At 36.6% G+C, this 20,557-nt stretch overlaps 1 protein-coding gene and 1 pseudogene across 1 annotated transcript in view; both read left to right on the top strand.

The window, feature by feature from the left end:
- EYS (eyes shut homolog (Drosophila)) overlaps positions 1 to 20,557 on the top strand; it is a 1,189,235-nt gene that overhangs the window by 177,287 nt on the left and 991,391 nt on the right.
- LOC102441028 lies at positions 16,091 to 16,551 on the top strand (annotated as a pseudogene).

The following is a 20,557-nucleotide window of genomic DNA, read 5'->3' as shown; positions in this document are numbered from 1 at the left end:
GTGTGTGTGTGTGTGTGTGTTTTCTACAACTTCTAAAAATCTAACCCCTTAACAGTGGGGTTCTTTGATAATTGCTTCATTTAGCTATTGCCTGAATTGAGTCACTTATATTAGGAAAATGTCCATATAATTATTTTATTACCATTGTCTTGTTACAAAAATAGTTCGTGCAGGTGAAAGGAAGTTTCCCATTTTTAGAAGTCTGCACTAAAATGGTATTTGCTTTTTCTCTTCCATTTTATTGCATACAATTTAAGGCAATACACATTATACTTTTTTTTTTCAGTTAGGGCTATTCTATTTAATCACTTCTCAATATGTATGCTACCAAAGTAAGCTATCTCAACGATTAGTGAAGGATTCTTAAAAATGTAACAAAAATCAAGAAGATAGTAGTAAGTGAACTGAAATTTGAGAAACATTATACTGTGTGAAATCACATCATTTGAAATAACTTTGAGTGTTTCTGTTAAGTGGACATCAGTATCCATGATTTTGATACATTTCCAAAGTCACCCATTGCTTTTAGAACATTCCATGAGTTCTCATGTTTCAGGTTCCTTTGTTGTTGTTAACTCAAAATAGTTGTTTTAATACTGATAAGAAATAGCCATAATTGGAAGACACATCTTACAGCTGGTTTACTTTGACTCTGTCTGGAAAAGGAAATGCTCAAGAGAAGTAAATTTATACTGCATTTTTCAATTCTTATATTGTCTGTTAAAATTTTAATATTTGAGAATTACATATAATAAATGCATACATATAATAATTATATGTTTGTACAAATATTTACCATTTTCCTTAACTATCATCAAATTTGCATATTCATCATGTATAATGTAGAGCTTAGAAATGCTTAATGCAGACATTGAGTATTCTCCATGGTGCAGATATAGTGTACTTGCTCAGTCCCTGACTGCTTCCAATCTGATTTCACAGAGAATAAGAAAACTGCCTAGTCAAAAATAATCAAATGCATTTCCTCTTTATATAAAAAAATTTCATTATAGAAAAAAATAATTGAAAATCAGGTATGATGCCTAAAAGCCCCTCTTCTTAGACTCCATCTTGTAGCAAGTAATGTATACTGGTTCACAAAAACAGAGTGTCCCAAAAATGTATACACACATTGAATAATTATTAATCCAGTGGGTGAAATCTGAAAAGAAACATCAATTGAACTATTAGAAAAGAGTGTGTATACATTTTTGGGGGGGACACCCTGTATGTTCAGTGATGTTTATTTCAGGAATAATTATAAAGACAAAGAAGACACTGCAATATGTATCAAGAAGGACATAGCACTGTTGATTGGGCATCATCCTGTACAACAAAAGGTTGTAGGCTTCATGCCCAGTGGGAGGCGTGCAAGAGGCAGCTCTTACCTCTTACATCGATGTTTCTCTCTCTCTCTCTCTCTCTCTCTCTCTCTCTCTCTCTCTCTCCCTTCCTCTCCCTCTAAAAATCAATTTAAAAATCTTTAAAAACCAAAAAGAAGTATATAGTTGGAGAACAATTCATATAATAGGCTACTATGTAGATGTTTTAAAAAATAAAGGTTTAGATCACTATAAACCAATTCATAGGGATTGTTTGTCATAGGAGAAAAGCAATCTACAATAGCTAGCACGATCCTATTCTTGTGAAATTTGTGACATTAAAATTGGGTACTTTCACTCCCATAAGAGAAATTCACTTTTCAGGTACAGTGGACCACTTATAGATCAACTTTCTTGCTTACAACAACTCAAAAATTATTAAAGTATGTTTTAAAATATAGGATAGGTAAAATGGCAGTAATTTTCACCAAACCAAAGTATTGAAGATGGCAGATGTCTAGAGTGATATGTGATGGTATTCATTTTGGGCATTTGTCAATTTTTAAAATGTTCCCTGTAAGGTTAAGGGACTGGACAGCACTTATAACAGCCTCAAAGGACTGGATGGGTGAGGGGCATCTCTGTCTGATAATAAATATGTGAAAACCTCATATTTAAATGGGCTGAAACTTCAAAGGGACAATGACTTATAAAGAAGGATGACTTGGAAATTGATAAACCCTAACATGGATCGCAGGCCCACTTCAAACCATCTCAGTTCTTGAAATGAGAATATAATGATCCTAACTGCTACTGAATTTATTGGCCTTTCCCGGCTGCCGGCTGCCTCCGCTTGGTGGTAAGCACACATCACAGCGAGCAATCTAACTCCCGGTCACCCACTCGAACTCCTGAGGGGACACTTTGCATATTAGTCTTTTATATATAGAGATTTTTAATTACATTCCAAGGGATGAAATTGCAAGGATAATGACATTTGAATTTTATGTAATTTTCATGGGTTAGAACCAGTATTCTGAATTTTTTATCTTCAACCATTTAAAAACATAAAAGCAATTCTTAGCTCGTAGACAGTACTGAAAATAGACAGCACACAGACTTTGGCCCATGGGCCATGGTTTACTCATCCTTGCTCTGCTTACCTGAAGGAGAATAATTACACTGGCAATTACTCTTAGGCAGTCAAGGCATACCTCATACACTCATTGCCCCTAACGGCACACCTGCCCAGAAATTCCTTCTTTAAAAGTAACAGGCATTTCCAATTTCAGAATTGTAAAATAGGAAGATTGAGTTTTAATACTTTTCACATGGGAAACATATGGATACTTTTAATTTCATTCTAGAGCAGGGGTGGGCAAACTTTTTGACTAGAGGGCCACAATGGGTTCTTAAACTGGACCGGAGGGCCGGAACAAAAGCATGGATGGAGTGTTTGTGTGAACTAATATAAATTCAAAGTAAACATCATTACATAAAAGGGTACGGTCTTTTTTTTTTTTAGTTTTATTCATTTCAAACGGGCCGGATCCGGCCCGTGGGCCGTAGTTTACCCACAGCTGTTCTAGAGTGTTTAACTTTATAAAAAATATGGTAATTTATCTTTGATTTAGTTTTCTTTTATATTTAAAATACAAAAGAAATTATGTTGAGTAGAAATACTTTTAACCTCTACAGAATGCTTATATGTATTCAAAAGAAGAGGGTTTCTTATCTGTTAGAAAATACATTTTAAAATGCATGGAAGAAAATACAAACTGGTAAAAGCAATTAAAGTCAACTAAAGATAAACACTGAAAAAGGAACTGAAATAATGGAGGACCTAAAAGGTACAACAGGAGATTTTGAAAATCAGAGTTGAGAAACAACAAGTTCTTTGGAACCAGAAATGACTGTGTTTGCGACACAGACACCTGACTTTTAAGTTTAAACAATTTAGGTTGGAAGGAATTAAATTGCTGATAACTTAATTATGCTTTGGAAAAATTAAAGAGCATAAAGAATAAAGTAAAACTGCCCAGCCAGTATTGCGCAGTGGTTGAGCATCGACCCATGAACCAGGAGGTCACAGTTTAATTCCTGGTCAAGGCACATGCCCGGGTCATGGGCTTGATCCCCGGTAGGTGGCGAGCAGGAGGCAGCCAATCAATGATTCTCTCTCCTCATGGATGTTTCTCTCTCCCTTTCCCTTCCTCTCTCTGAAATCAATACAAACATTTAAAAAAGAGCAAATAAAATAAAATGTTTAGTTGAAAAAAAAATAAACACAGGAGGCGGTGCAATGAAGAGAAGGGATTTATTTAAGAGTTTCTGTGTATAGGCCAAGGATGATGGAGATTGTTATCAGAATTAATTATTTCCAGATGCTGGCTTGCCTTCAGGAAGAGGCATCTCATTTCAAATTCAAATTCTTATTTGAATTTTCAGCTTTAGGGAGCAGGGCACCTCAAGGAGCTATGTGAATAATCTAAAAAAATTATCATCACCCACTATTCTTGACAGGAGGACTATTTAAGGAAAAAGAATATAAAGTAGTCATATAGTAGTCATAATGCAGTGTGTTAAGAATCTATTAACTGAAAAAAGGAAAGTTGAAGCAACACATCTTTATTTTGTGTGTGTAGTGTGATGTGTGCTTATCAATGTTGAAATATCAATTCAAAACATAGACCTACTAGAAGCCCCATGCACAAAATTTGTGCTCTCGGGTGGAGGGGGTTCCCTCAGCCTGACCTGTACCCTCTTGCAGTCCAGGAGCCCTCGAGGGATGTCCAAAAGCCATCAGTTGGACATCCTTAGCGCTAAGAGGCTCCTGCTACTGCCGCTGCGCTCTCCAGCCATGAGTCTGGCTTTTGGCTGAGCTCACTGACCACAGGGGCAGCTCCTGCATTGAGCATCTGCCCCCTGGTGGTCAGGGTGCATCATAGCAACCAGTCATTCCACTGTCTGTTTGATTTGCATATTAGCCTTTTATTATATAGGATGCTCATAGGCATGAAGCTGATAAGTAAAGTCAAATAGAAATTACCTTTTATTGGAAATAAAAACGAACTGTTTATTGTTACCAGATTACCAGAAATTTTTCTCTATATCCCTCATATCCCAAATTTTCCATGGATATCAAACTCAAGAAGTTCAAACCTTATTCTTCATCTATATTGAGCTTCATTTTATTTAAATGCTGTCATGTAGCTTATCTCATTTGTCCTATACAGTCCCCAAAAATGGACAGCACTGGTGTTATAATTTTTATACATGAAGACATTGAGATTTAAAGAGCAAGTGTTATAGTCAAACTCAGTTGATAATTGACTAAGGCAGAATTAAGCTTGCTAGATTTGAAAGCCCATGATCTTTCCATTAAAAAACATTATTTTCCACTGCTAATTTATGTCCCCTGCAGTGCTATAGCACAGAGATTTGCCTGTATGAGATGTTTAATAGATAACCATGAATAATAAATTATATCTGTAGCGGGCTTTGCTATTTAACAGAACTTTCACATATATCACTCAAGGTTAACATCAATGATTTGAGAAGGCAGGGTGACTAAAAACATCTCAATTTATTCAGAAAACATCTCATTTTAGAAAGTTTGACTGATTTTTCTTGCAAGAACACTCAGTCATAAATAAAGGATCATCAGATTTGATCTCTGTCCTTCTAGTTTCAACTATGTCAAGCTTTTTTATCACTATATGCTACCTGTCAATATGTGTTTGCATTAATTTTTTGGAAATGTTTATGGCTCTATGTTTGTGATATGCTTTGACAAGCATTTTATCAGTGTCATAACAACTCTTTGAGATGTGTAAAGCAGCATTGCAAAGGAGAAGCAATTTAGGATTTTGTAATAAAGAACCCATTATTCAAATGTGATCTTACCCTTGTTCTCTAATCCTGCCTTTAAAATTTTCCTATTGAATATTTATTATATGCTAAGAAAGATTCTATGAATATAAAAATGCTGTAAATAAAATTGAAAATTATAACAAACACAGAGCATAAGGTAAAAAAAAAATACATAATCTTACTATATAATGAGATTCATGCTATTAGAGAATGGGCCATAACTATTCTGTGAGAACATCAAATAAAGAGTCAACAAAAGCAGACAGACCCTCTTCCTTACTCTCATTTCTAATTGCGCATTTCAAGATAATAAAGGGAAGACATTTATATCCTTTTTTCTCTGTCCCCAACTCTCATTTCTAATTGTTTCAGATTTTAAGATAATAAAGAAATTTTTATTCCTTTCTCTTTTGAAAAGAAAATATAAGGAAAACATGCAATTCAATTTTTGATAAAACTAGGACATCTGCAATACCAAACCATGATTTGAGTGAACAGAGAGCAGATTGGGGGTTATGAATTAGTAGAGCTGAGAGAGGACAAATTTAAGGGCTTACACAGATACTAATAAAAAAAAACTGCATTTCCTTGGAAAAACTCATGAAAGGTTTGTTAATAGATAGAGCTTATTGGGGTACTGAAAACAAAGAGTTGGTTTGAAAGCATGTTTAAAAATTTCTTAAATTTGATGAGCCACTTTTCTTGGTTCAGTCAGAATATGCCTTTCTCCCACAGGGATCGGGCCTAAACCGGCAGTCAGACATCCCCTGAGGGGTCCCAGATTGGAGAGGGTGCAAGCCGGGCTGAGGGATCTCTCCTCTGCACAAATTTTGTGCACCAGGCCACTAGTTTTTAATATATTTTTTTTATTGATTTCAGAGAGGGAGAGAGAGCTAGAAACATCAGTGATGAGAGAGAATCATTGATTGGCTGCCTCCTGCACACCCCTTCCTGGGGATCAAGCCTACATCCCCATCATGTGCCCTGACCAGGAATTGAACCTTTACCTCCTGGTTCATAGGTTGATGCTCAACCACTGAGCAACACTGGTTGGGCTTCCCAGAAGTTTTTAAACCCTATAACTCTTCTCTCCCATCATATAAAGCATGTTTAAACTGTATTAAGACAAGTTTAGTCAATTATTTTTTGTAAAAAGAAATCACTTACAAAGTTGACCTCTTGATAACAACATCAATTGGTATATCTTTACAAAGGAAAAAACAATAGTGAGCCAAGACATAGCTGCTGAGAATCTTGGCTACAACATAAGATCTATATTTCATTCATATGATGAAATAATCTGATTTATAAAGAATTTTATATTATTTAGATTTATTATTAATTATGAATAATTTTTAAGATAATTTTGGAGCAATATTGGCACATTCCTCAAATGTTCAGTAAACCTAGGAAGATATAGTTCAGGCAAAAGCTTCTGATTGAGTTATAGATGCATGGGATGTATTTCTTGTAATGTTTTTTCTTCTAATTTTTTTGTTTTACTTTTACTTTATTAGTCTGTTAATTATGGAAGGAATTTTTGATAGAGCAGAGTGGAAAATGTGGGGAGTATAGGCAGCAATAGGAGGTTGGAACTGAAAAGAGGAAATCTAACAAATATGGGAACAATGCTATGTGAGAGAATATGTAACTTATAGTCATACATTTAGGGCAGAGACCAGCTATAACAAAAATGTGAGGTAAAGTTAAATGAGGCACAATTTATACAACTCAACTATCTTAGTAATGGTGGATAGGAATTGAATGAGAAGGGCTCTCTGATCTTTAAGGGCTTAATTGTCCTGTGATACAATGTAATTCAAAGAAAAGGTTGGTTTCTGGAGCAATCTATTATTATTGTTGTTGTAATTTTTTTTTGTTATTATCATTGCCCCTCCTCTGTCCCGATCAAATCTAATTAGGCATTAAATCCTGTTAATTATATCTCTTAATTATCTGATATATTTTTTTCACCTTTTTCTCTGTGCTAGTTTGGGAAGAGGAAAAAAAAACACCTTCTTTCCAATAATTGCTTAGACATTTCATACAAGAACCTTCATGATCTGGATACTTTCTGGTATAATTTCCTGCCGTGGTCCATATTCATCCAAAGCTTTAACACTACCAAGCTGTTTGTAGTTCCCACAATGTGATGGAGTCCCCAAATCTTATGTTTCAGAACATCCCTTTGCTCAAAAGTCTTCTCTACTCAGTAACCTTCTTGGTGATATTCAAGACTTGGTTTACTTATTTATTACCTTTTGTGAATTTGTCTGGAATAGTTAGGTTCAAACTTTATTTAAGATGCATCACATTTTATTTTATCTATTTGTTTAGTTATCTCTCCTACTCCATAAGGTCCTCCTCAGGGTTTTGTCTTGCTTAATTTTTATCTACAATAGAGGGCTTTCATATAATATACTAAAACTCTGTTGAACAAATAACCAAATACATGCTATTCATTGAATCTTGTCATTAAAATATCTAAGGACAATTCTTGTAAAAAATGTTAAATGAGCAAAGAAAACCAATGTACAAAATATTCATTTCATAGAGTTAATGACACGGAAGACAGTGTCTACAAAGGTAGACAAAAAAAGTAACTCATGAATTTCAACAAATGTTTCTAAAATCCATTTAATCTCCAAACTTCCCAGTTGGAAAAAAAATTTTTTTTTCAGAAGAAAATTCTACTAATGCATTTGGCTTTCTCAGTAACAGCAATTGCTTCAGGGATGTATCTAGTGAAAGCTCCTGTTCAATGTCAAATTTGAAAGCTTTAGAGGAAATAATGGTACCTGCTGGGTGGCAAAGCTGTTGGTGTGGGCAGGACAGCCTTTTCTCTGTCTTCTTTTCATCAGTTCCATTAGAATCACTCACCTGCATGTCAGGGAAGTAGCTCTGATGAAAGAGTTATGTTAAGGCTTAATCTCGATAAAGTGCAGGTAATACTGAACTGTCAGTGGAAACACTGATAGAATGTGGTCCGAAATAAAACCACTTTTTCTTTGCAAAGACATGGCCACCTTTCTGCAATGATGAAGATGTAAAATTATTTTAAGTTCCTACGTCCATTTTCTTATGAATAACAACTTACTAATATATACTTAGAAATCCAGTGTATCTGTGTTGCACTGCCTATATTTCAAGATGTAGTGTATGTGCTTATTTTTATTTATAAACCCATATGGCACCTTCATCTTTCCTGTTTTGAAATGATACAACAAAATAATATTCTAATTTTTGGCTAATGTAACCTGTTGAATTCCTTATGAACTATTAATTTTGGTTGAGTAGTTTGTCTCATTTAAATAGAGAAAGAAATCATCTTGAAAATTGTTTTTCACTAATCAGTAGAATTATATACCATGAATTAAATCTCAGACTCTGATGTCCATTTTTTAAATAGTTCAGTTGTATAAAATAATCTGTTCTGGTTATCAAACATTGGCTACGCTTAATGGATATAATTAAATACTACTTAGTCAAGGGACTATTCAAAGATTATCCCAACTATTAAAAAATCCTCCTACTCTGCTCACTCCTCTTTTGCTCATACAATTTTTACAGTTCAGAAGAGATATATTCATAATTATCCAATAACAGAGGCTATAGTACAATCTTTAAAAGTATTAAACACATCATCATAAAGTTTTTCTATGTATAATGTCATTGTAATTATCCAGAAAAAAAAATATTTACAGACCTAATTTGGGATCAGCTATAATAAACCAATTATATTATTGTAGAAGATAATACTATTAAGACATATTTCTTTCCTTATGTTTCTCTTTTTTCTTCTATCATTCTTTTCTTTTTTCCTTCCCTCACTATTTCTTTATTGTTTTCTTCCTTGTTTTATTTTTTTGCACATTTAGATATTTTATTATTCCCTGCATTTATCTGTCATTTTAAAACATTTATTCTTTCATTTTACCTTGCTGTACATGGTTTTTATATTCTTTTAAAGAATAAATAAACTGTTCTAGGATTCCTAAATAGAATGAATTATTGAATGATTAAGTACATGATCAAGCAAGCAACATATTTATTTAGATATGGTGTCTTTACAGGAGTTGTCACTATGAAGTTTGAAATAAATATTTAAGACTTAAATCCTATTTTTCATGAGCTTATATATTGTATAAAAGTTAAGACATACAAATTAATATGTGCATCTTAAAATAGTCTGTCATGGGTGTCTGCTGTGTGGCACAAAGTGCAGTTAACATGAAGAGAAGAGATCTTTTTAGGCAATAATTCTGATGGTCTAGTTGTAAAATAAATTGAAATACTTGAAACCATATCAGGTGATCATATTGTGTTTTTAAATAATATAAAGATTGCTGTGGGGTAAAGGGAAGACCAGATACATCCCATCTATTTAAAAGTGACATTGAAAAGCTAGAGATGTCCTAGTCGGTTTGGTTCAGTGGATAGAGTGTCGGCCTGCAGACTAAAGGGTCCCAGATTCAATTCTGGCCAAGGGCACTGTCAGGGTTGAGGGCTCGATACACCCCCTCCCCAGTAGGGGATGTGCAGGAGGCAGGCAATAAATGATTCTCTCTTATCATTGATGTTTCCATCTTTCTATATCTCTTCCTTCCTCACTGAAATCAATAAAAATATCCTATATAATCCTATGTAATAAAAGGCTAATATACAAATTATCCCCTCGACTGGGAGTTGCCCCTCCCCCTGTCAGGCCTCACCTCCAATCGCGCCCCCCCCCCCCGATTGGGGCAGGCCAGTCAGACCCCACCCATGTGCGAATTAATGCATGGGCCTCTAGTATATATCCTATATAATAAAAGCCTAATATGCTAAGTGTGTGGTCGTCTTTTCAACCAATCAAAGAGTAATATGCTAATGATATGCTAAGGCTGCTCAACTGCTCACTATGATGTGCACTGACCACCAGGGGGCAGATGCTTCAACTAGCAGGTCATCTTCCTTAAGGCACTCACAGCTGTGTACCCTGTCTTCTTCTTTAAAAAGTAATAAACAAGTTATGTCTATATCCCACGTTTTTTGTTGTTATAATAAAAAGGTGTCTAAGATAACGTTTCCTGTATTTTTCATTTTCAGTTTTAAAATGAATGTGTGTTTTAATTTCTTAGGGGCACAGCGAGGACACGAATAGCTGGTTGTTTGAAATCTGAAAAGCATCTTTAGATGATCAAGGAAAAGACTTTAAAATGGGAATGAAAGTGGGAGTGATCACCAGCATTGGCAGTTCATAGAAACTTTAAGCAGCAATTGTTACAACCATGTGTTTTATAGATAGACATGAATTAAGATAGCATGTGTTCATATATTGTTACTTTCTTCCTCTCCTTCCCCATGTGTTGTGTTTAGAAATAGATTATACAAAGTGATTTCATAGGTGAATAGGACACATTTTGGTTTCCCTCTGGCTGAACCGGGAAGACAGTGGAGCAGCACTTCGTGAGGGGGCGCTGTGTGTCTCAGAGTAAGAGGCCACCGCATTTTAATTTCTCAGCCAGCCTGCAGCCTTCATCTCTAGCTCAGTGACAGCATCACGACTTCACAGACATGGTCTAGGAATTGTACCCTGACCCGAATATGAAGAATAAAATGTTTCAAAGGTTAAAAAAAAAAAAATCAGGACTGAGTGAGACAGGCCAGACACACTCTGGAGCCCTCCCGTGGCCCTAATTGTGCACTGGTGGGGTCCCTTGTCCTGGCCTGCACCCTCTCAAAATCCAGGACCCCTCAGGAGATGTCGGAGAGCCGGTATTGGCCTGATCCCGCAGGCCAGGCTGAGGGACCCCACTGGTGCACAAATTCGTGCACCGGGCCTCTAGTATATATATATATATATATTGGAGGGGAAAAAAAAGAAAAGCTAGAGAATATAGCAGGTCATGTCACTAGCACTAAAAAAACTTTTTTGTATGACTACATGGTGCTTTAAAAAAATCTAGAGATATGCCTCTCGATTTGTTTATTGGATTTTACATAGAAATTTCACTGATGACCACCCTTGTCATTTTACAGTATGAGTTATATACATGAATACAGAAAGCTGATATTAGTAATCAAAAATGATGCTGTTGATATAAACATGGTAGCATCAAGCATAGCTTTTACAAGAAAAGGATTCTTCTCTAGGATAATGATATCAAATTAGCTATTTTTTTCTGGTCAACAGTGTAGATAGAGTTAAAAATAAGTACTCAGCTAAAATATTTAGCAAACAACTTCATATGATATTTGAAGATGGAAATTGTATTTGTTATCTATGGTACATAATATTACCACACATTTAGTGGTTTTAAAACCCATACATCTATTATCTCACAGTTTCTGTGGGTAAGGACTCCAGGTGTAAGTCACCGGAGTCCTCTGTTTTGGGGGTCTCACTGGAATCATGATGTTGTCTGGGACCATGAGCTCATTTGAAGCTCAGTTTGATAAGGATCCACATCTAAAGTCCCTAAAGTTATTGGCAGCAATTAGTGCCTTGCAGGCTGCTGAACTAAGGGCATCAGTTCTTTGCTGGCTGTTGGCTGAAGGCCACCTCCACTCCTTGTGCATGGCCTTCTCTATATGGTGGCTCACTACATGGCAGCTTGCTTTTCTAGTTCTTTGTAACCAGTTGCTACAATGTTAGCAGCTTCAACAACGAAACATGTGTGATACCACAATTTCCATAATTCAGGTGTCTGGGCAAAGGTTAGCTGGCTCCTTTCTTTGGGGTCTCACAACTGCATTCAAGGTATCAGCTAGGGATACAATCTTATCTGAGGCGCAGGGTCGCCTTCGAAGCTCACTGCTGCTCGGAAAAACTCAGTCTCTTATAGTTGTAGGACAAAGTCCCCATTATCTTGCTAGCTTCCAGCTAGGAACTCCTCTCAGCTTTTGGAGGCTGCTCTCAGGTTCTTACACATGACCCTCTTCCATAGGGTTTCTCACATGTCAGCTTATTTCTTCAAGACCTGCAGAACATTCTCTTGTAATTGCTCACTTGATATTGTCAAATCCATTCATTCAGGATAATAACTCTTTAACTCAAGGCAAATGGTTAGGGACCTTAATTATATAAAAAAGTTATTTCTATTTAATAATGGTGGAATGTCATCGTATTTATAGCTTCTTTTGTCTCTCAATGGAAGGAGATTATACAAAGACGTGTAAGCTTAGACAGGAGAATCTTGGGAGCCTTCTGAGAATTCTGCTTATCCCAAGAATTATTTTGAATTGATGATAAAATGAATTGTGCGAAAAATGAATTGATGATAATGTTGTTCCTGAGGAGATTTGCTGCTTACTAGATGCTATAGAAAAGTATCCAATTGGCACAAAAAAGAATGGTTCCTTTATTTAATGCTGAAGCAATATGAAATACCCTGAGTACTATATTTTTCATTATTTCACATTCTACTAAATTGGATCCTGCACTGCATGTGTTATATTTGGTTAAGTAGTTCCCCAAATAAGTTCTGATTTGAAAATATCTTCCTATTGGACAGAGTGATGGACATGGCAAAAATTGTTACAATCAACAATATCTCCTAATTACCAAAACCCAGAGATTAACTATTAACTGTGTACTGTCAGTTCTGAATGGACTATACAAGCAATTTACTTCCCTTGCCTTTGGAATTTTTTTATTTACTCTATTCGCACAATTTTAAGTAGATAGAAAATATGGCACATTTCTGGAAGTACAGACATCTGCTTACCACATTTCTTTGCGTGATAAAACCATGTCAAGAATTTTTAAAAATGCATGACAATTTTCTAATAGCCATCTAAAATAATACCTCAAGTAAACATTAGGGAAGCCCTGAAAAGACATTAATTAAATAGAAATCCCTGTCTTGAGCCAATTCATTTATTCAAAGTCAATTTTAAAGTGTTATGTTTCAAATGCTAATAAAAAGAGACCATGTAATCCACACAGAAAGAAAATAAATATAGTTTATTTTATAGTTCTTCACAGGGTAAGACTAGACAGGAAATGTTATCGTCACTGCACTAAAATTTATAATCCAGAAACATTAACCAACGCTTAATATTTAAGGACTCTTCCTATCTTTATTAACTCATATCTTATAATATGAAACATTAGATTAATAGTATAAACAGAAAAAAACCATAAACTCTTTATACTAACATAATCACCTAAAATTTACTGCCTAAAAGATACCAATATTTTAAAATATTTATATAAACTAGGAGACTTCCCTCAGAAAGTTGATAAAATATGGCATGTACAAATTTGAAAAGAGGAAGTTTTCTGTTCATGTCTTCCAGTCACATATTTATCGCCTATTCCATTTTACTACACAGTCTGGCCAAAACTTTTACAGTTTGAAGTGCAACAGAAAAATTAGCACATATTTCTTTTTCCTTCTTCACAATTCCATGGCTAAAAAAAAAAAACCATTCTTACCATAGAGCTTAGCAAACTCAGCATTTTTCCTGGTAAGTTGAGAACTTTTACCTCTTCACTAAAAGGAGCACTTTACAATCACTGCAATACCTTGACAGCCTATCTGATAACCGAGAGGGCTGCTGAGTGACTAACGGGTGGGCAGCATGTACAAGGTGGATACAGGAGACAAGGGAAGATTCCTGTCCGATGTGATTTCATCGTGCTACTCAGAACAGCATGACATTTAAAGCTTAGGAATTGTTTCTGGAATTTCCCGTTTAATATTTTCAGACTGCAGTTGACTGCTGGTAACTGAAACTACAGAAAATAAATCCAGAGATAAGGGGGACTGATATATTTTTCTGTGAATGGTCATATAAAGTAGATTATTGATTAATACTTATCAGAGCAGCAGCAAAACACCTAGTAAAGTCCTGTATAGCTTAAGGATAGGGACATGTTCTGAGAAGTGCATTCTTGGGCGATTTTGTCATTGTATAAACATCAGAGCGCACTAACACAATCCTAGATGGCTTAACTCTACACGCCTAGGCTATACAGTATAGCCTGTTGCTCCTGGGCTACAGACCTGCACAGCCTATGGGTTTTACTGATTGCTGTAGGCGTTTGTAAAAACAATGGTGTTTGTGTATCTAACATACCTAAACATAGAAAAGGTAAAAAAATACACTACAGAGTACTTTTATACAACTGAGAGCACAGGTTTGTTTAGACCAGCATCCTCACAAACACAAGTAGCATGTTGTGTTACATTGTTACAACAGTTATGATATCACTAGGTGATAGGAATTTTTCAGCTCCATTATAATCTTATGGGACCACTGTCATATATGTGGTCTGTCAAAATGTTGTTTAGACTGTAATATAAGGCTGGGGGGAGGTCAATGGGGGAAAAAAGGAGACATATGTACTATTATTTGTAATACTTTAAACAATAAAATAAGAACATTTTAAAAAATCATAAAAACATAAAAAGAAAGCCAAATGAAGACATCAGTTAATGCAGGATGCCCCCCCAAAATGTATACACACTTGAATAATTATTCATTCCAATGGTTTAAATCTGAAAAGAAAGAAACAGCAATTGAGCTATCAGAAAAAAGTGTGTATACCTTTTTTGGGGGGACAGCCTATATAGTAATGCATACCCTTACTCTTTTCATAAAGATAACTAGAGGCCCGATGCATGAAATTCGTGCAAGAGTAGGCCTTCCTTCCCCCGGCTGCCGGCACTGGCTTCCCTCTGCCACCCGGGACACAGGCTTCCCTCCAGGACCTGGGTTTTCCTCGCAGCCCCGGCTTCATACAGAAGGTCATCCGGAAGGATGTCCGGAAGAATGACCAGTCTAATTTGCATATTATGCTTTTATTATTATAGGTTATTTTTTCCTTAATATTATGTTGTTACTACTATTAATAATTGGGTGTATTATTTTATGGTTGAACCATTAAAGCAAAGATAAAGTTTTCAAAAGGACCTAAATATGCATACTATTCATGTCACTAGGTACATTAGTTTGCTCAGACTACCATAACAAGATGCCACAGTTGGGGTGGCTTAAACAGTAGAGATTTATTTTCACATAGTTCTGGGGACTGATAAGAAAAAAATATATATGAGGAATATATAGTAATAACCATATTTTCCAAATAATGATATATAAGAAATACAAGTTTTAGAAATGCAAATATGAATTGATAAAATATAATTAACATGGAAAATTTAAATAAGCTCCTTAAGAAGTAAATACTCTTGCAGAATTAAGTAAATAAATATAAGAAATACATGTGTCTAATTTATATATCTCCTTTATGACTAAGTTATTTATGAAAAATACTTCAGTGGTCAATATTTTTTAGTAACATAGGTACAAAATTTTCAATATACAGCACATATTTGACTTATAATTTAAGAAGGCCATATTGAAAGGAAATGCAGATGTTTTAATTTCTAATTTTTTAAATCTTCATCCAAGGATATGTTTTTATTAATTTGAATGAGAGAGCAAGGGAGAGAGAGAGAAACAGCGATGCCAGAGAGAAACATTGATTGGTTTCCTCCCATATGTGCCCTGACTGGGAATCAAACTCACAATCTGGGTATATGTCCTGAATGGGAATTGAACACACAACCTTTGTATAGGATGATACACCAACCAATTGAGCCACCCAGCCAGGGCTATTTTATAATTCTTTTGTTAATGAACAAATCATTTAGAACAGTGGTTCTCAACTTTAGCTTCACGTTAGAATCACCTGGGAATCTTTTTAAAATCCTGATTTCTGTGCCTCATCCTCCGGAAATTCTGTTTCTTTGTAACTAATGTTGTGGCCCCACCCCATAACAAAGAAACAGAATTTCCGGAGGATGAGGCCCAGAAATCAGGATTTTAAAAAGATTCCCAGGTGATTCTAACGTGCAGCCAAGGTTGAGAACCACTGATTTAGCTCTTGCAACTCGGCCACCGACATGCCATCCAGACTGAGGAAGACCTGGAAACTTCGGGGCCATGTGAGCCACGGCCACGGCTGCATCGGCAAGCACAGGAAGCACCAGGGGGGCCGCGGGAATGCTGGCGGCCTGCATCATCACAGGATCAACTTCGACAAATATCACCCAGGTTACTTTGGGAAAGTTGGAATGAGGCGTTACCACTTGAAGAGGAACCAGAGCTTCTGTCTAACAGTCAACTTTGATAAACTGTGGACCCTGGTCAGTGAGCAGACACGGGCCAAAAGCAAGACTGGAGTTGCTCCCATCACTGATGTGGTGCAATCGCTACTACAAAGTTCTGGGGAAGGGAAAGCTCCCAAAGCAGCCTGTCATTGTGAAGGCCAAGTTCTTCAGCAGAAGAGCCGAGGAGATTAAGGGTGTTGGTGGGGGCTGTGTCCTGGTAGCTTGAAGCTACGTGGAGGGGAGTTCATTAAAATGTCCAAGTACTTAAAAAAAAAAAGGAAAGGAAAAGAAAAGAAAACCACTGATTTAGAATATATATATCTACATATTTATTTCTGCCATGTGAGTTAACATTACCATTAAATTCACATGTAAAAAAAGAATAAAAATGCATTTGCTATAGACTATGTATTATAAAAGTGTTAAATTCATGAAGTTGTATTGCTGCCCCACAATTTCCAAATAGTTAAAACTAATTTTAGAGTAACTAAGAAATATAGGACAATTTGCATTTACAAAGCTGTTTTGGGGCAAGCATCCAAAAGAACTGTTTATATCAAATAAAATTACAATAAATGGTTAGTACTTAAATTCCCAATTAAACATATCAAACAAAATACAAAAAATGACAGCACAAAAATGCCAAATTAAACAGATGGACTCTGATTCTGGATTTTAAAAAAGTGGGATTTGCCACTTTAATGTAAATCAATATGCTATTTATAAATCTTGGAATTGTTTTGCATAAAACTTTTATGTTGAAATTCCTATGTGTATATCTATGCCCAATCCACTGAAACATGACTATCTTCATAATCATGTCTGGAATAATAGCATTTCAACAACAGGTCTTCTATCTTCATTAAAAACAGATTTTAGGCAAACAATATTAAATGAGAGGCAGAATGAAAAAAAAAAAAAAAGAACACAGCGACATTCATACTAAAACCCCAAATTCTATGAAATGAATCTGTTTAAAATGTTCCCAATTTAGTTGAGGATAATAAGGGAAAGTATCTGACTAAATGAAAGGTAAAAATAAAGTTATGTGGTTTATTTTCCTCTTCCAGCCATTGTAAACAAGATAACCTAAGGCATTCCACCTACAGTAGAAATACCAGGTTTTCTCTGCCATTTCCCTACCAGTGGTAGGCAAACTCATTAGTCAACAGAGCCAGATATCAACAGTACAACAATTGAAATTTCTTTTGAGAGCCAAATTTTTTAAACTTAAACTATATAGGTAGGTACATTGTTATTAACTTAACTAGAGGCCCGGTGCACAAAAATTTGTGCACTTAGGAGGGTCCCTCAGCCTGGCCTATGCCCTCTTGCAGTCTGGGACCCCTCGGAGGATGTCCACCTGCTGGCTTAGGCCCGCTCCCTGGGGGATCGGGCCAAAGCTGGCAGTCAGACATCCCTCTGGCAGCCCGGCAGCCCTTGGGGGATGTCCACTTGCCAGCAGGGAGCAGGCCTAAGCTGCAGTCGGACATCCTTAGCGCTGCTGAGGGGGCAGGAGGGGCTCCCACCATCCCCGCTATACTGGCAGCCATCAGCCTGGCTTGTGGCTGAGCAGAGCTCCCCCTGTGGGAGTGCACTGACCACCAGGGGGCAACTCCTGCATTGAGCATCTGCCCCCTGGTGGTCAGTGTGTGTCATAGTGACCAGTCATTCCCAGTTGTTCTGCTGTTAGGATCAGTTTGAATATTACCCTTTTATTATGTAGGATAGAGGCCTGGTGCATGGGTGGGGGCCAGCTGGTTTGCCCTGAAGGGTGTCCTGGATCAGGGTGGGGGTCCCACTGGGGTGCCTGGCCAGCCTGGGTGAGGGGCTGATCGGTGTTTACAGGCTGGTCACACCCCATTCAGGGAGGGGGTCCCCACTGGGGTGCCTGGCCGGCCTGGGTGAAAGGCTGATGGCTGTTTGCAGGCTGGTCAAGCCCCCCACAGAGGGGACCCTCACCTTATGGAGGTTTGGCCAGCCTTGGTGAGGGGCTGATGGCTGTTTTCAGGCTGGTCACACCCCCTTTAGGGTGGGGGTACCCACTGGGGTTCCTGGCCAGTCTGGGTGAGGGGCTGAGGGCCGTTTTCAGGCTGGCCAAGCCCCCATGGCAATGGAAGCTCCCAGCCTCTCCTTTTTTTCTTTTTATTTTGGGATTTATTTACCTTCTATAATTGAAACTTTGTAGCCTTGAGAGGAGCTCAGAGCAGGCCAGGGTGGGCAGGAGGGAAGCTTGGCTTCCTCCATCGCCAAGGGCAACCCACTCCTGCTCACTCCAGCTCCGTGGCCACGGCTGGCTGAAAGCAGGTATCTGGGGTTTATTTACCTTCTATAATTGAAACGTTGTTGCTTTGAGTGGAGCTCAGAGCCGGCCGTGGCAGGCGGGGAAGCTTGGCTTCCTCCATCACTGGAGCAAGCAAGCCTCCTGCTTGCTCCAGCTCCGTGGCTGCCGGCCGCCATCTTGGTTGGGCTAATTTGCATATAGTCGCTCTGATTGGCTGGTGGGCGTAGCTTAAGGTGTAGCAACGGTACGGTCAATTTGCATGTTTGTCTTTTATTAGTGTAGGAAGAGTCACACTCAAAGGGCCAAAGAGCCGCATGTGGCTCTCAAGCGCAGTTTGCCAACTATGGCCTAGGACATTGAATTTGTGTTCCAAAATGAGATATAGACATACAGGATTCTAAGTTACTGAAATATGACGTCACTCACCATTCAACCCCCATAGCCATTACAATAGTTCCAAACCCAAATGATCTCTGACTTGAAAAAAACATATACTGGTCTCCAAGCTCATAAATTTCTCAATTATCACTCATATGGTCACAGATTTTCTTAACAACTTCCCTTTTTCTCAACTCTGTACAACTTTTAGTGTGTCCCACAGTGTGTCTACAATCTTTCTATTATTCTTCTATAATTCCTCCCAAAATATTTTGATATGTACAGAGTACCCTAACCCCACAATATAATTTTCCATTCTTAAAACTTATCTCAATTTTAAGATTAAATTGATCATTTTTGTCCTTTTCTTATTTTGGGTTTTTATAAGCTTATTTAGGCTCAAAATATTCATTTCCAAATAAATAAAATTGATTTATCCTTTGTGTGTGTGTCCCAAATAGTTTATTCTTCTATACATATCTTACTCATTTTAAATCAGTTAATTAATTGCATTTTTACCACTTGCAAACATCATTTTTGAGTGCACATTTTAAAAGTATTAGTTATTTTAACGTCTTTAATTTTAATTTTGCATTCAATTGTTTTATAATGTTAAAATACTGCTTTCCATAGTTTAAGAATATTTCTAAAGCAAGGGTAAAATAATATTTATTTATAATCTTATTTTGCAAGTATAACTTTTAATAACATATTGCTTTTTTTTTCATTCTCTCCCTTCTCCTGGCTGTTAACATTTATTTTAGATTATTTCATTAATACAATTTTGAATATTGCCTTTCACTCTCCTACCTTTTATGAGGTAAGGTGGAGGTTAAACTATAAAAATTAGACCACAAAAGATGATATGAACAAGATGAAAGTTTATTTCTCTCTTAATATAGTCTATACATGGGGAGTTCTGACTTGCAGACTAGATTTATCCCTAAAAAGTCATTCAGGAGCACATTTGCATCCATTTTGGAATCTGACATCACTTAAGTGCTTTTATAACTCATGTGGTTAAAACTCGGTATCTATTATGTGTGTGTTTTTGCTTATGGGAAGAAGAAACACAGGGAGTCTGAGCAAGCAATTTATTGTTTAACATTCAGAGTAAAGTAGCATACATTTATTCTGCATGTATTCGAGATCTGAGAACTCAGTCTCTGGAACCTTCTAGCTAGGAAATAGAGACTTCATTGAGGATACCTTATGTTATGTTACAGAGTATCCTAATCTCATATTTCTTATTGATATCCTCCTTATGAGGATATCTTATGCTTGGGAAAAGATGGCACAGATATTGAGGGGACAGCTGACATTCTGTCACACACCTCATTCAAGTGTACACAAACCTGTTCAAAGCCTGAATAATACTTATGTATTTATACACGATACAATTTAACCTTATTGTTGGATACATAAGTCTTGTTTCAGCTGGAAAACGAGGCTACAATCATTTTTGTCATTATTTTCCTATACTTTTTATTATTTCCTCAGCGTAGTTTCCTTAAAGTGAAACTATTATATTAAAGTATGCAGCACTATTGAGGTCTCCACTTTGCAATCTAAGAAAGACACGTCGGTTTATATCAGTA

The sequence above is a fragment of the Myotis lucifugus genome, unplaced genomic scaffold (assembly GCF_000147115.1).
Source record: "Myotis lucifugus unplaced genomic scaffold, Myoluc2.0 scaffold_187, whole genome shotgun sequence".
NCBI lineage: Eukaryota > Metazoa > Chordata > Mammalia > Chiroptera > Vespertilionidae > Myotis > Myotis lucifugus.
This window is presented reverse-complemented; position numbering and strand designations above follow the sequence as displayed.